This window comes from Adiantum capillus-veneris, chromosome 20, assembly GCF_014529385.1.
Source record: "Adiantum capillus-veneris isolate H3 chromosome 20, ASM1452938v2, whole genome shotgun sequence".
In the NCBI taxonomy this organism is placed as follows: Eukaryota; Viridiplantae; Streptophyta; class Polypodiopsida; order Polypodiales; family Pteridaceae; genus Adiantum; species Adiantum capillus-veneris.
Window position 1 is genome coordinate 78707501 of NC_140950.1, and position 6796 is coordinate 78714296.

A 6796-nucleotide genomic window follows, 5' to 3' on the forward strand; every position below is an offset into this window, starting at 1 on the left:
TAAAGTGTGACAAAGAAACAGGCACCTCTCCTTTTTCTTTTGTTTTTTCTTTCCTTTGATTCCAGAAGAGCGCTCTTAGAGGCGGGGCTGGCTTCTATTTAGGAGGCACCAGTACTATCCAAGGTCACAAAGAGCCTGTGAGCTTGTGCTTTGGGTTGATTGAATTGTTGGGGTTTGTACTAGATCTCCATATTGAGAGAGAGAGAGAGAGACACACACGCACACACATACACACGTCTCAAAGAGCCTGCGAGCTTGTTCTTTGGGTTGATTGAATTGTTGGGTTTGTGTAAGATCTCCATTGAGACACACACAAACAACACACATAGGGGCTTATCCTGACTCCTTACAATTTTGGGTTCTCATTGCGAAGCTTTGATCTTCAAGATTTGAGCTCTGCACCTAGTGATCTTCAAGCTCTGAGAGAGAGAGAGAGAGAGAGAGACCTACACACATGGCCACCGAAGTGTCCCCTTCTTTGACCTCCTCTCTCAATCCTAATGCTGCCCTCTTCATTCCTTCCTCTGCACAAGTGATCACCATAGACGACGACTCTGACGACTCCATTGAAGCGGTGATGCCAGAGTGGGATGTGGAAGACTTCTCTCCAGAGTGGTGGAACCTCGTTCAAACATCTCCGGAGTTTTGCGAGTTCTGGCTTCATGGCTACGAAGCAAGTGATGCAGACGACTTCCTTTCATTCAGCCAATACGAAGATGTCCTTGATGTCCCAGTAATTCAAGAGCACAGAGATGAAAATTAAACAGACTAAGCTCACCTTCTAATTGCCCTCTCTCTCTCTCTCTTTCTCTCTCTCTCCCGCTGCGCATCTTGTCCGATTATGTATATGAGAGTGCCTCTCAAGGCTTTGTATATCTGTAGATTATAAGATAGGCCTTGCACAGGGTGCCAAGACACCCCTACTGCATGTTTGCTTTGCCACATATATATAATTAGGTCGAGACGCCAGGTTGCTGGATCTGTGATGCACACCATGTCATGTTTTAGGAAGTGACCATAAGACCATAAAGAAAGAGGGTTTGTAACATGGATATCGAGTTCTTTTTCGATACATGTAGATCAAACCCCTGTCTACAGAGAGCTTTGTATCGTATTGCTTAAGACAGATCAGTTATGCAGACCTTAATGTGTATGTTGCAATGGTTTCCCCCAGTTTTTTTTTCTTCTTAAATAACTGATTACTTGTCTGAGAGATTGATTAACTACGATGCTGAGAAAACCAGATCGAATCACTTGTCGTACTGTGGATATTTCTTTTAGGAGATACTTGTACTTTGAAGGCTGGATAATGTAAATGATCATTGGTATTTTCTGAAAGCTCTGGAGAGCCTGACACTATGCAAGCACACAAACACAATTGCACCGAGGGCAATAGGATTCCGAAGGCAGTCACCTTGCAAGAAACTTGTCATCCAACAGCTCTTATATTCCGAGCTCGTGATAGATCTTCCTTTCTGGTGTGCTAATTTGGCCGAAGTTACACAACTGGAATACTATTTAGCACTAGTTTACCCCAAAGCTATTTGAAAACCAGCACACAAGGCATACACGAACTAAGCAACAATACATGGCGGATTTCTGAAGGCAGTTTTATGCATCAGTCGTAGCTTCATTAAGTCTGGGCAGCCAAATGGACAGAACACAGATGGGATATATTCGGCACGCCTTGCAGAAGTCTTCCACCACAAAGTTGCCATCAACGTTTTGTTTTGTGAGGAGGGTCAAGGCTTGAGACTCCCGAGAATGGCAGAAGCCAAACAGAAACCTCCACAAAAACGCTCAAGATTTATATCACTCAGCTGACATAGACAAGTTCTGATGCCTTAGGAACACTCCCATATCCTAGTGCCCCCCCACCCCCCAAAAAAAAAACCCGCCACCACAAAACCCCCAACCCAACCCATCAAAAAAAAAGAACAGCCTACCATTGAGTTCACCTCATGTTTTGATTATGCAAGAGAACAAAGCTGTTGGCAAAACTTTTAACTTTTCTACACATGTCTTATACTCGGTGCAGAACACTGTAGAAACAGCCCACTCGAAAACATTTGCATACCTGGGAAATGGAGAAGTATTGACAAGCATAGTTTACCACGCCTCAGGCATGGATGGCAAGTTGCCTTCACCCCCAAAAAAAAAACAGCGCGCCATTGAGCTCGCCACGTCTTTTGACTATGCAAGCTGTTGGCATAATTTTAACTTTGCCATGCATGTCTTACACTTGGTGCAGAAACTGCACAAAATGGCCCGCTAGAAGAAAAGTCCATACCGGCAGATGGAGAAGTATTGACAAGGATAGCTTACGATGCCTTGGCCATGGATGACCAATTACCTCCAGCTCCAAAGGCTGATGAATGGGCAGAAAATCTAAAGTTGAAGTTTGTAAGCTTGGCTACTACTCTGAGAGGTAAATGATCCACTGCATAAAACAACAAAGTGACTTAGAGACTGACGAAGAAGTGTCTGACACAGCATCCAGGAAACACATCATAAAGACGGACATCCCAACACGGAGGTATGGAATCTATGGAGAAATCCTTTGATAACATCCAGGAACCACAATATAAAGACAGACATCCCAACGCGGAGGTGTGGAAGTCTATGGAGAAGTCCTTTGATAACATCCAGAACCGTAGGACAAAGCATATAAATGATCCAAGTCGGAGGGAGATTCCTGAATAGGCAGTTGCATCAACAGAGCTACAAAGGTTGCAAGAAGAGAGTACCAAGAAGAGCATGTGAAAGCACAAGCGGACAAGAAAAGAGCGGCAAAGGCATTTGTTGAAGAAGAAAAGAGAAGTCAAAGAGACCTAGAAGAAGACAAAGAAGAGAATTTTAACGTCATAGGAAACTATCCCAAGAGACCTCAAAGATCTATCTGACGAGAGATGAGGATGAGGAATCAACGGGAGAATCGGGAATGACAGTGAAAAGGAAGAGGACAAGGATGAAGAAGAGGACCAACAAGAAGATATAATACAATCCCCTCCTCTCAGAACAACTGAGTCTGCACCAACATCACCAACAACTACAGATGCACAACAAGATTAAAGGATGAGAAAAGGATGCCCCTGCAAGGGATATTGGATTCTGGTGATCTTATGATGCTCAAGTGAGAGACAAGGCTCACTTATTAGGACAGAAGGAGGAGGTCGAGCAGTGCTCTAGACCCCACGACTTCACTTAAAAGAGGTTTATCTATCAATAAAAGTGCTAAGTGACTTTTGAGACTATTCATATGCATATACGCTTGAGGGACTGTACTGTGCAAGTGAGGGTATGCAACTATTGACCTGCCTGATCATACAAGTTCTTCTAAAGGCTCACAAAATTTCCAGGCTAGATCGTAAGCTGTACTAAATAAGACTGATGCTGACCTATAGCAGTAGCTTGTCCACGTGGCTCAAGTGAAATGCACACGTGACATCCCCCTGTTAAAGGTGAGACACAACTACCGAACTTTTTCCTATGGATGTTGATTGTACTTCTGATGTTGAATGCTTTTGATGCTTGTGGATGCATAAACAGATGAAAACTCCTCCAAACTTATGGGATTGCAGATGTAGGTACTACTACGATATAAACACCCACCATATGAGTTAATAGGCAACCTTACTGCTGTTGTAGAATACCAGCCTTGGTGCTAACTTTGTCTTGCAAGCAAGTACTACCACCCAAATGATCTTGTCGTTCAAACATTGTGGGTGAAGATGAAAGGTAAGGGTGCTCCGAGGTATTTCCAATGGTTCCATGTCGACGGAAGTGGATGTGCGCTACATGCGAATGCAGAGGAGGGTTAGAAATCCATTCTCCAACTTCTTCCATATCCACATAGAGGCATAATGATGAGGTTATGGCTTGTGTGTATCCTAGACAAGACGGGAGCATGCCCGATACGCGATGGGGTGGGAGTGGCTAATATATGTAGGCGACAAATATTAGTCAAGCGGCAGGGACATGAAACTTCTCTGATATAGAGAAAAAAATCCGCGAACCTGTTGTGCCAAAGGATAGTCCCAAAGACAATGACGCTGACTCTCCGCAGGATGGTCACAAGCTGCGCATGCTGCCGAGAGACCACTATGTACAAGCCAGCTCCCACCTGCTGTAGCTTGATGTGCAACCAGCCACTGGAACAAAGTGACTCGCCGTGGCTGTCTGGAGTCCCACAACCTCGCCCAAAAAGCTGACAAGAACTCAACTATGAGACCCTCCTCCTGCCAATGAGCTGCTGCAGCAAGACGAGCCTTTCTCCGCCAGTATGTGACGTCCCAATCAGGGACATGAAACTTCTCTGATATAGAGAAAAAAATCCGCAAACCTACTGTGCCAAAGGACAGTCCCAAAGACAATGACGCTGCGCATTCCTGCACATACTTTTCAACAAAAGCTTTCATGTGCCGCCAACAGAAATACCGGCCAACCAAGTCCAAAGTACGGTGTATGCCAAGGTATCCTGCACTTGGTGCATCATGATCACTCGAACAAAATTTGCTTGCAGATATCCTCATCTACAGACACACGCTTTGCCTTGCTTGAAAAGTAATCCGTTGCAAATGGAATACTTCTCCGTTACCTTTCTCCCCGTAACCAATCCAGGGGCGTCCAAACCGCTATAGATTTCCGGGCTATGTATTCCGTCTTGGACTCGTTGCCAGATTGCACCAAAGTGACGATCGTTTTGGCAACGCCCTTTGAGAGAAAGATAGAAGTCAATTGAAATTTCAGCAAAAGAAAGAGTAATTACCTCAGAGATCCTACTAAGGGCATCCGCTACCATATTGGTAGCACCCTTATGGTAGCGTATCTCGAAATCAAACTCCAACATGAGTTTTGCCCACCTTACCTTTTGACCACAAAGGGTGGGCTGACCACAGAGATATTTCATAGAATGGTGGTCCATCCATACCACGAAGTGGGCACCAAAGAGGTAATGGTGCCAAACCTTCAAAGCATGAATGACTGCCAACAAGTCCTTCTCCTGTGTGAAATAACATAAAATTGTACGTCTGTGAGCTTGCGACTTTCAAATGCTATAGAAGGCCGCCAATCCTGATATAGAACAGCGCCTTTCGCATAATCATTGGCATCTGTTTCCACCGCAAAGGGCTTCTTTGGATCCACAATTTGCAACATCGGTGCAATAGTAACAAGTCCCTTCAATGTTTGGAAACGTTGATCGAGCTCGTCGGTCCATCAAATAGACGGACTAATACTTTGCTTTTTGCTTCGGACACCCGTTAACAAACGGGTAAAGGGTTCAGCAATACAAGCGTAGTCCTTGATAGATTTCTGAAAGAAGCCAGTAAAACCGAAAAAGGCAAGTGATTTCACTTGCCTGATCATGCGAAGAATGGGCCAATCCAGCACAGCACTTATCTTTTTGGGATCAATGTGAATGCCATCGAGTGAGATGACATGACCCAAATATAGCAACTCCGTGCGAAAAAATTCGCACTTAGTTTACTTCGCATACAATTTTTTCCGTCTTAATATACGCGAGACGAGACGAAGCTGTTGCAGATGCTCCACGGGTGTTTTATTGTAAATCAAGATATCGTCGAGGAACACTACAACCTACTTTCCCAGATGCAGACAAAAGAGGCAGAAGCATTGGTTAACCCAAAGGGTAAAGCCAAAAATTGGTAATGTCCATAACATGTATGGAATGCTATCTTTTGGACATCACGCAGATGTATCCATATCTGATGGTACCCTAGCCGTAGATCGATCTTGGTGAATTAACAAGCACCAGAGAGTCGATCCATAAGGTCATCCATGCAAGGTAACGGATACTTATTCTTAATGGTGACCTTATTGAGACCTTTGTAATCTATGCAAAAGCGCATCCCTCCGTCCTTTCGAACACGTCTATGCTTGTCCCAAGGACTCCCGCACGCAATGGAACAGTTTCCCTAAAATTTGGACGAGTTCTCACGCAAGAAAACTCTCCAAATTCGCAATCTTTCGCGATGGGACTGTGCGGCCTGTGAGGGATTGGCAATTAGCTAATCCAGTTCCTATTCAGAAGGCTCTTGCCTTGGCAAACACGTGTAAAACCCTCAGCATTGCACATAGTCAACTGAGAAGCCCAACTAGTGGGGCATTACTATATGTGCAAAGGGGAGAGAGAAAGATGCACGAGAGCAAATCATCGCACTACATGAGACAAAGGAAAAGACAAGCTTCCCATTAAAGATGTGAACCTGCACCCACTACTTACACACACTCTGTAAATGCACATATGCTTCAAAAATCAGCCTCCACTTCAATTTTGGGCGCCCCCTCTTGGGATGAGACTTCTGGAGAGAGTGAGTTGACATGCACGTTGCTCTCCTACTGCCAAGTGTCCAGTTTGCCCCTTTGGTTTAATTCCTAGTTCCCACCAAATTGTTGTAAGTAACTTGCCGAGTGGTCCAAATCCCTTATGGTGCACAAAGGCTTCCATACTCATCAGAATTCAGAGCTAACTAGGCCGACCAGTCCCAGACTGACCGACCTAGATTCCCGATGTGAGAAACCCGTTCGGCCGAACCCGTTTCATACTGGCTATGCAATGTCCACTTGCACCTTTTCAAGGGTTCCGAGGCAAACAAGTAAACATAAAACAAATAAAAATATGTAATACATATTTAAAGAAAGCAACAGGAAATATACACCTCCTCGTGACGGTTTCCCACTTGTAAATTAATCTCAAAGATTTACAAAAAAAAGTGTGTGTGTGTGTGTGATTAGACGCATTCATAATTAGGGTATTAAGTGAATACACTAATCT

The 6796-nt window shown here is 44.3% G+C and overlaps 1 long non-coding RNA gene across 1 annotated transcript; it reads left to right on the plus strand.

Annotated features, from left to right (window-relative positions):
• The first annotated feature begins 758 nt into the window (after positions 1 to 758).
• LOC147432795 (uncharacterized) lies at positions 759 to 3363 on the plus strand. The gene is made up of 2 exons (XR_015185575.1): positions 759 to 2428; positions 2494 to 3363. It is a non-coding gene; the product is annotated as an uncharacterized LOC147432795 (long non-coding RNA).
• The last annotated feature ends 3433 nt before the right edge of the window (positions 3364 to 6796 follow it).